The sequence below is a fragment of the Choristoneura fumiferana genome, unplaced genomic scaffold (genome assembly GCF_025370935.1).
Source record: "Choristoneura fumiferana unplaced genomic scaffold, NRCan_CFum_1 Sck3bRy_348;HRSCAF=598_pilon, whole genome shotgun sequence".
Lineage (NCBI taxonomy): Eukaryota > Metazoa > Arthropoda > Insecta > Lepidoptera > Tortricidae > Choristoneura > Choristoneura fumiferana.
The window spans coordinates 60,702-71,567 of record NW_027413003.1 but is presented as its reverse complement, the minus strand read 5'-3'; the positions used below and the strand labels follow the sequence as shown (position 1 = coordinate 71,567).

Sequence of the window (10,866 nt, the reverse complement as noted above, 5' to 3'; positions counted from 1 at the left end):
TCGTAGCCATTACAGAAAAAGAGCGTATGTTCACGGCACTTACGTCCTTTTGTTGAGAAGCGCAGTTTTGGGCAATAACTCAAAACAGTATATCCGATCATGTTGAAACCAATTTTCGTTGAAAGTATTTATTAAGCGTTACCTTTCCATATTTTTTGCATATTTTTGAACAAACGGTTTACAAGATAGAGGGACACAATTTTTGCTACTTTGGGAGCGATTATTTCTGGAAATCTTCACTTAATCAAAAAAGTTTTTGAGAAACCTTACTATATTCAAAAGAGCTGTCGAACTATGTGCCACGCGTTGATGCGAGTTAAAATTTTTTTTTTTTTTCAATTTCTGTTACGTGTATGGAGTGCCCTCCTATAAATATTTATTTTTGTAATTTAACTACAAAACTAAATAGCGGCTTTGACAAGACATCTGTACTCCAAATTTCATTAATATACATCTATAGTTTTAGAGTAAAATGCCTGTGACATACGGACGGACGGACAGACAGCCAGACAGACTGACAGACGGACTTGACGAAACTATAAGGGTTCCGTTTTGCCATTTTGGCTCCGGAACCCTAAAAAGGACTGCAGACATAGTCAAAAGACTTGAAAAAAGTTAATTGGTTTAAAAAGGTTTGATTGTTGTTAAAACCATAGGTTACGGTTATGTCAATTTTCAGTTTCTCATTTCAAAAGTATGTAACGTCAAAATCATCTTAGTATCAAGTTAGTGATAAAATCAAAATATAAACTAAATTTTTATGAGTAACGTATATTTAAATTGCTTGTAGGTAAGTCGTTACAATGTTAATTCATGTAACTAATAACTTTAATTTAAGCTAGAAAAATATAAGTAAATATGAAGTGTACAAGGGCAGTGAGCCAGAGTATGCGGTCATACTCCTACGCACTGAATGTGATTGCAAAAGGATTGCATGCAACGAATTGAACTTATTGAACATTAAGGGGGCTGTTTCACCATCCATTGATTAGTGTTAATTGACGGTTAAATGTGATGCCGTCTCCGTCTATTAGAACAAAATAAATAGAGACGGCATCACACCTAACCGCCAGTTAACGCAAATCAATGGATGGTGAAACAGCCCCTAAAGCTCTATTAGATAGACTACTATAAGCTTTGTGTTTTGTATTGTTTCAGATTTTAAATTTAGCGGTAGCAAAGTTTGACAAGAAACAGGTGGTTTGGATTTATTTAACGCACATATTAGATAAGGTACAGCATAATTAAAATACCATATATGTCTATTATAAAACATAGATAATAATTTATTATTACTGCGCCAAAATGTCGCCTTTTAACGCTTTTCTATGACGTAACGTCGAAGAATATACGATCGATGTGTCTTTCATGAAGAGAGCAAAGATAATTTATTTATTTATTAGATATAATGAGTGCCGTGTATGTGTGTGTGTGTGTGTGTGTGGTGTGTGTGTGCGTGTGCGTGTGCGTGTGCGTGTGCGTGTGCGTGTGCGTGTGCGTGTGCGTGTGCGCGTGTGTGTGTGTGTGTGTGCGATAAGTTTAAGTTGTTTTATATTGATTAGAAATTAAATTTGAAGTTTTGTAGAAGAATTTATGAAAATGAAACTAAAATTTGTGTTTGGTCTTAAACATTCTGAAGGTAGAGTGTAAATGTGTGTATTTTCTTAACATACATATAAAATCATTGCTTCCAAAATAACACGCAACCAACAGAAAATACTCGAATCAAAATTCAATAAATCCGTTAATATTTCCAATACCATTTTAAGCTCTTTTTCACAAATAAATGACAGTAATTTTCTTCTCACTTTTCACTTTTTGTGAGATATGTATTGTAACGAATCATCAATATGTATTGTTTCATATTAACATGTCATTATTTCAAAAACAATTATCTGAATACATAATGTTACGTTGTATTAATAAACCCAATTTTAGACACGGAGTGTTAAAAGAATTATACTTATTTAAGTAACGAGTATACCTGTTAGGTAGTATTTTAATTTTTCCAATGACACTCACTACGTTGCCCCAATTTTCTTTTGAACAGTATACATGTATGTATTATAGTATCATAATTATAGCAATAGCTGCAGTCATTTTAATGGAAAACTTTAAGTGGTTAATATTTATTTTTTATGTACGAACCAGTGTTTTTTTTTATTGAGCGCAATTTGGATTGGAAGCTTTTAATGGTAATTTACGTTCTCAAAAGCTAGGCACTTTAAATGCTAATGGCCTAATTAACTTGGTATAATAACAACGCTAATCACCTTCAACGATCTTTACTGGTTAAAATATCAGTAATTTTCTGTTTTATTAATTAATTAGCCATTACCCGCGACTCCGTCCGCGTAAATTTCGGTTTTCATTATCCCGCGGGAATATGTAATTTTCCGGTATAAAACTATCCTATGTCCCTCGGGACTCAAACTATCTGTGTACCGAATTTCATCTAAATCGGTTCAGCGGTTTAGACGTGATGAAGTAACAAACAAACAAATAAATAAACAACAGACTTACAAACTTTCGCATTTATTATATTAGTGGGATATTTTATGATAATTAACAACTTATCCCTAAACACAATTAAAATAACGCAGTTTCATTATACTATATTGAAACTATATTTCAGATTACTATTTCAGTAAGCTGAGCTGTAATAGCTGGTGCCCATGAAGTTGTCTGCGAAGAATTCATTTATCGCGCGCCCGTGGAATTTTATACGATTATAATCAAAATATAATATAATAATAAATACGGGACTTATCACGCTATTTATACACAAGTAATATTTACCTCGACGTTTCGCCAACGTTACATTTGCCGTGGTCAGGAGTAGACTTAAGTGTGGGGTGTCAAGTCTGCCTAGCAGCGCGAGTTCTTCGATCTACCCGCACTTGATCACTAATAGCATTACATTGTTGTCGTGTTTTGCGAGCCATACATGACTCAGCTGTTAATGTACATATATAGGCAGTTTTGGGTACTGGATTTAGGTTATCTATGGCCACATTTTCGAGCAGTGTCGTGAAAAGAATATATTTTGCGTAACGTGTTCCTAACTGTCCTGGTATATGATACGGTGTAGTGGGAGAAACCTTAATCGCTAATTAGCGAGCGCGATTGTCACAATGTGCAGAAACTAAGGGTCAACATTTAACTTTTGTGCTGCGGGCTGTATGTATGTACTACACTGTAAGAAACCTACTTCTACGTTTATAATTATATAAGTTATTTAGTTTTTAGGTTACTGTACCTACACATTGGATAACGAGGACAAGATTCTACTGTAAACAACGTTCATTTCCAGATATAAAGATGAATTCCGTTCCGATTGCCTTGAATAAGGCGGCGATGCGAAAGTATGAGGACCTAGAGGTCCCATGTGACGACGTCATAGCTACGTATGTGTGGGTGGATGGCACTGGCATTGACATTCGCGCAAAAGACAGGACTTTTGACTTTGTTCCTAAAACAAAGAAAGGTTTGTTGCTCCAGTTCTCGGGATGGAATATTATATACACGAGGCTCCTTCAGAATAGTTCTAAGTTCCCACGCGATGCTAACTAACGCACCTTGAGCTTCGAAGGTTTGTGCATTTCTCGCCGATGTTCCTTCAAATCGTGGTAATATCAAATTAATTCCGCACATAAATTTAATCTCATGCCTCCGACTCTTTATGAGACGATCCCATAGCACTTCCACATGGAATACATTTTATCTAACGCCTGCGCAATCTACAACATTTATCTTATTCGATTACGAAGGAATAGTAACCTGATACCTTAAGTTCGAGTGCATTCACAATCAGCCCTCTGGTGCGAAAAATATACTAAAATGCACGATCTTATTGTAAAGGTGGTCACTGTTAAGTTATTCAAAAAATATTAAGCAAAGTGTCTAGTGGAGCAAAATTTTTGCCGACGTATTTCACCAAGACACCAAGACGTAAACCAATTTATGTGAAAATCCAGAATAATCCGCCTAAGCTTAGCTAATAAGAATACCTCTGGATAATACCCAGCCTACTCAGGTCCCAATAATAGATACTAATTAGAGCCTGAAGCAAGGAATTTCGCTTGTAACTCCTGTACCTCTGATAAGAGCGATTACCGATTAGATAGGTATGCGATCAAAACTGCCATGAATTTGGTTACCTTTATAATAAAAATATCCACATTTTTTTACGTTTGACGGGTACCGCCATCGTCCTTGACAGTCTTGACACCACATTATTGTAAATTTTAGGATTCGGCAGTGAATAGTTTTTTAACCTATAGATTACAAGAATACCTAAAGGAAGTATTATTATATTAAATTAAATTGACGTGGTAAACTGCCATCATTGAAGGATGTATGTGGCGTAATTCGTTCGCCGGGTACTTATTTAAGTATGGAACCCTCGGTGAGCGAATGTGCGTAATTCGTTTCGCCGGGTACTTATTTAAGTATGGAACCCTCGGTGAGCGAATGTGGCGTAATTCGTTCGCCGGGTACTTATTTAAGTATGGAACCCTCGGTGAGCGAATGTGGCGTAATTCGTTCGCCGGGTACTTATTTAAGTATGGAACCCTCGGTGAGCGAATTGCGCTGGCACTTGCGTTGGCGATACATATTTTTCCTTTAATTGGGATGTGATTCTTCCAACACGATTGTAACAAGCATGCCGTTTAAAAAATTGGACTATTATTTTTCACAAGTGTAACATTTTTATGTAACAAGAGGATGGCATCGCGCCTGCGTTCAATTTTTCATCTTTTGCGGTACTATATTCGCTTTTGAAGCTTTTACTAAAATCGCACCGGAACTAAAAAAAACGCTCGCGTTCTTATTGATCTCAGGCCGTACTGCCTAACGTTTCTAACGCTCGCGATCACATTCAAATGACAGTTTTCGCATACAAAAACTGTGATCTTAGTGTGACTTTAGGCAGTACGGCCTCAGATCAATAAGAACGCCGTATAATTACTACTTTTTGCCATTTGATACAACTCGTACTGCCAAACGTCAGCTTAAAATATATTAAGCTCTGAGGGCCTACTCCGAAGTTCGAAAATCGAAGTTCGTATCGTACCGTCCCTCTCGCTCTCGTATTAAATAGTATAAGTGTCAGAGGGACCGCACGACACGAACTTCGAGTGGCTCAGGCTCGTTCTGTCTGTTTCCTAAAATGTCTGCTTCTCAAAATGGCCTTCTTCCCACATTGTCAGTTTCCTATGATGTCAACTTCTTATATTGTCTGTTTCCTGAAATGTCTATTTCTCATATTTGTCAGTTTCCTGTGATGTCTGCTTCTTATATGTCTGTTTCCTGTAAAGTCTGCTTCTCATATTTGTCAGTTTCCTAAGATGTCTGGTTCCAGTATTGACAGTTTTCTAATATGACTGCTTTCTATAATGTCCGCTTCTCATATAAATAGTATTCCTAGGATCAATTTCCAACAACTTTCATCTGCTACACCTAAATAATTCTAACAATTTTAACCGACTTCAAATTATTTAAATGCTCTAAAAAAGAAAAATATAAACTTTTAATTAAATCAAACCCATCAATTCATGACATTAGGTATACAATTTATATCATTTATATGGTATAGAGAAGCGGACATTTTAGGAAACGGGTTTGTAGAACACAAATAGTGGACATTATAGGAAACATACATTGTGGGAATTAGACATCATATTAAGCGGACATTATAGGAATCAGGCCATTTTTAGAAGTGGACATAATAAGAAGCGAACATTTTATTAGGAAAGAGCCATCACAGGAAACAAATAGCAGACATTGTAGGAAAAAGACGTTTGTTGGAAGAAGGCCATTTTGAGAAGCAGACATTTTAGGAAACAGACAGAACGAGCCTGAGCCCTTCGAGTTTCGAGTTTCGTAGTAGCCCTTGTAACTAACCCCCCCCGGATAAATACTTTTTCCCTTCTCTCGAGTAATCTAACTCTACCAGCTCAAAAGCTAAACCTACCTAAAGCTCCACCTAAAATTCGAACTCCTGAATCTGAAGCTAACTGTTAATTAAATCAAAAGCTCCTAAGCTCAAAGCTATGACCTACCTATGTGCAGCCTACCTATATAATTAGAGCTTATGAGTCCTACTGAGATGTCTGAAACCTACTATATGATAGCGTGATGATGTGAATTGGCCATGTGATCGTCTAGTGGTTGTCTAGTGCCTAAATAAAATGATTGACCCTTCGTTGTGTCCGTCCTAGGTAACCCATACGGTACTTTTAGTGAAGAAGTAAAGATTGGTTGGTCTGAATTTAAGCTACAACTAATTATCTACCTACCTATAACGCAGCTAAGAACACATTACTAGAAAATAACTAATTTGACTAGGAATATAGAATGCTGTAGTATGTTATGGAATGCTGTTAGGGGAACAGGGGCAAGTTGTATCCATGATTACTTGAGAGGAACAAGTATAGCTCTAAGGTATGACATTCTGAAATAAAGCGCATTAATAAATGCTTATGGTAGAACATAGTAAAATATCTAAGATTTAAGGAGATTAACCTAGTGATTATATAGGTCTGTGAAGTTTATTAAAATCATGACTTTTAAAACACTAGCTATAATAACAAACCAAGATTTCTAAAATGCTAAGAAGGGAAGAACACAGGATTAGTAAAAACACAGTGTAAAATAAAACAGTAAAATAAGCCAAATGAAAACAGTTTAATAAAACACAAACAAAATGAGAATAAGATAATGTTTCCTTTTGCTATAGTATAATGGGGATATACAGAATACTACCCACACTATAAGGATATTGTGTGAGCGATAGGTAGAACAGGAATATGGTATTATAAGTTTTCCATTTTACTTCAGCAATTGGAAATAAGCACACAGAATTAAATGGATTAGTTAAGTAAATAAAGAGCATTCTAGGGCTCAAATGCAGGATAATAAAGTTGTATATAGGTAATATACTTATGTGTCCACCAGGTGATAAAATTCATAAAGTCGGTATATACAAGTCAATTAGAAATAGCATTTGGGTTTCCTTCCTATAATATAATGGTATGGCAAAAGTACTCTTGCTATAAATAGTTTATTTAATTGATAAATTAACCTTAAGAATTTATATGATTTCTATTTAATAATAAAAGCTCACAACAACATTCCAGTGATTAGTTAGTCAATAGTATACAGCAAATTCTCATCCGCCTACCAGTTCTAATTTTTAGCTTTGTTAGTTCCACAATGGTGGAATTCTGGACTCAAGTGCAAGCTAAAATGTTGTACCTAGGTAAAGTATATAATCACAAGCGATAATGCTTGAGAGTTGTTTGTAGATGAAATATATTTTTCTTTGCTATAATATATTAATGTACTAGGTGTTAGGTTTACTCTTACTATAGCTTGTATTTGTATTGATTGAATTCTCATGAAGAATTATAGGATTTATTTGGAAATAATCTACATCACCAATTTCAACGATTAATTATAAGCTTGAGGTTAATGTAGAAAGGGTTAATATATATATATATTATATGTATAACCCCCCCTTACCTCCTACCGTTTATAGACCGGGGTGGTAGATAATAAATCGGGTATTCTTATCTTACCAAGTAAAGGCAGATTGTTAGTTTTGCAGGTAAGTAGTATTCATTCACTACCTATAGAATACCAACCAACTTAATATCTATTGGATGGAGGTAATGGTCTCCCCGTCTGTACAGTCAAACACAATATAAGTTACCCACTTTAAGAATACTGCAATTATTTATATTATTGTTTTGTAAGAATCTGTCGATAGCAGATAGTTTATACATTTACGATTTATTCAGTCTGGCTCTCAGTACATGAATAGCGTTCCCCTGTCAAGAATAGAACTTTGCTACATGCCTAGCTTTGACCAAATATAACACATAAATGTTGAGAATTTTCTTTGAATGGAATTATTAGTAGGTATCCCATAATTGTGTCAACCTCAGACATAGAAACTTTAATAGATTTTTTTTCATTATTTCTCTATTAAGTCCCTAAGCACACATATATTATATATATAGCACACAACAGTAAATGAGTAAAGTTAACAAGGGCGTACTTACATGACTCGTTGCACAAGATAAAGAAATACATATCTGACCTCACAGTTCCTGGTTCCTGGGTAATGGTGACCGCGGAGATTCTAGCGGGGGTTTTCGTTAGCACCGCAAGGTATCCAACCCCGAGGCTCAAATCAGACCTCACAGAATAAAGAACTAAGCTGGAAGACTAGCAGCGAAAGAACCGAAACAAAAACGCGAGAGCATTGCCCAGCGACATCAGACTCCCCGCCGGCCTGCCAGCCTATTTACGATCAAAGATTAAAGAGACGGGAGGACTAATAGCGAAAGAACAAACAAAAACGCATGGGCACTCCCCAGCGACATCGGCCTCCCAATACCAATCCGCAAGCTCCATCATAAATCAAATCAAAATTAACAAAAACGCGCAAATCACCCAGCAGCGCAACGACCTTCCCTTCCAAAATTCCAGAACCGAATGCCCCCCCAAAACCTCCATTTTTTTTTCATCCCCGATCGATAAATCCAGAATCTTCCAGTTTGAATGGAGTCGCGAGAGTGCGAAAGAAATAGAGTTTGTAAGAGTAAGAGCGAGACAGGTATACGACTCTGAATAATGAACGACGAACGAAACTGAAGGTTGATTTTAAACAACATGTAAAAGAGATAAACGATGAGATGAGATAGTCATATTAATTTAAAACACCGAACGATGAATGGAAGCGAAGGTTAATTCTATGTTTAAATAGTGTATAGAGCAGTGATAAACGAAGAGTTTTATTGTTTTATCATCAAGTATATTATATCTCATTTGAATCTAAATATTTGTTTGTGGTTAAATAAAGTCAAATTTTCTGCTAATGTTTAATATGATTATTTATGTAAGTAAATAAGCGATTAACCGAATAATAAGGACCAGACGTGGTAAACAACAGAGGCTTATTTAATACATTGTGAACTTTGCAGTAGTTATTTAATTTTATGTTTATTTATTTATTTATTCATATATTTGTGAACGAAGCGGTACAAGATGTCTCTTGTTCCGTTTCAACACGGATTAAAATATGTACCGAGTAATTGTATGTGCAAATAATTAAAACATCATAGATCGAACCTACTGGTCAAACTGAACAGCATTAGTTCAGCGACCTTTGAAAATAATTAGTTTGTTTTATTACACTTTAAAGTTTATTCGAAAAAGCATTGTAAAGAAAAATGTTTCATATTTGTAGTGTGACAGGCGACGTCAGTTGGGTTCTAGGATGGCGCGTTGGTACCATGTAGGTACAGTCGCCATCAGATATTTCGGAGCGGCCAAGGTGATCAAAAATATCGAAACATGAACTCTAATACCTTAATAATAGAGTGCATGTGCCGATATTTTTGACCACCTTGGCCGCTCCGAAATATCTGATGGCGACTGTACATTGAATTTTTGCATACAGATAAATATTTAGATCAATACCTGTAGACTGAGATAATTAACTACTTTTTCACGACACTGCTTGAAAACTAATAAACTGCTTGAAAATAATAAATGTGGCCAGAGATAACTTTCAACACCCGACTCATTTATGGCTCGCAAAACAGGACAACAATGTATGTATTTCATATCGTATCAATATATGTATTTCATAATACGATACGACTTTTTAGAATATGATTTCTGAATTTAATTCCTAGCGTGCTGAGCTGGCGGGATAGGAGGGATGACACTATTTTTACTTCCTCGCAGTGATCGTGAAAAGCACAATATTTAGTCTCGGCCAAAAGTGCAATATCGAAGGCCTCCCCTTCTGCAGGGCTACTACGAAACTCGAAACTCGAAGTTCGTGTCGTGCGGTCCCTCTGACACTTATACTATTTAATACGAGAGCGAGAGGGACGGTACGATACGAACTTCGAGTTCCGAGTTTCGTAGTAGCCCTGCTGGTCGGCCTTCAAACTAACTCGTTCATCTATTGCTTACTTTCGTGCCTCTACAACAATGTACTATTTATCCCCGAAAATCGCGATAACTTTCGAATTCAATATCTAAATTAAATAAATATTTTCATAGATGCCAATTTGACTGTACACACAGTTTCTCTTGAATTATATTTTTGTCATTTTCTCATACATAGCTCAACGAAAAATGTCTTTATTTTTAAAATAGCAACTGCTTCAGCCATTCTTTTGCGCGCATTATTTCTAAGGCAACTGACTCAGGTTGAGTTCAAAACGCATCAGCGTAGTGTGGTGGTGGTGACAGGTCTGTGTGATGTGTGTGTAGCAGTAAGACCTGTGTATAGGCGGACGAGCTGCATGAACACACATTTGTTGTTATTGCATAGACCTAGCTAGCGTAAGGTTGCGGGTGAGCAAAGTAACGCCGATTCAATAAATTATTCGTTTCTTCACTATATTGTATTGATACTCTTTATTGTACATAAAACATATGAAAATTACAGTTAACAAGAGAAAGATATGTCCAAAAGCGAAATTATCACTTAAAGGGATCTCTTCCAGTTAACCTTTTTTTTTCTTCATTTGTTTGTTTCGTCTTTTTTAACCCCCGACGCAAAAAGAGGGGTGTTATAAGTTTGACCGCTATGTGTGTCTGTCTGTGTGTCTGTCTGTGGCACCGTAGCTCTTAAGCGGGTGGACCGATTTGAATGCGGTTTTTTTTTATTTGAAAGCTGGTTTTCTAGCGATGGTTCTTAGACATGTTTTATCAAAATCAGTTCAGCCGTTTCAAGATCATCAGCTCTTTTGTTCGCTGCGGTAGAAATCTTAGACGCATAACGGGTATTTACTTTACTTCCAAACATATTTGGGACCTAAAATTTGAAACACCCAT

At 36.0% G+C, this 10,866-nt stretch overlaps 1 long non-coding RNA gene across 1 annotated transcript; it reads left to right on the top strand.

Moving 5' to 3' along the window:
* Positions 1-694: 694 nt before the first annotated feature.
* LOC141445104 (uncharacterized) lies at positions 695-3,486 on the top strand. Its single transcript, XR_012453278.1, has 3 exons — positions 695-790; positions 1,159-1,233; positions 3,314-3,486. It is a non-coding gene; the product is annotated as an uncharacterized lncRNA (long non-coding RNA).
* The last annotated feature ends 7,380 nt before the right edge of the window (positions 3,487-10,866 follow it).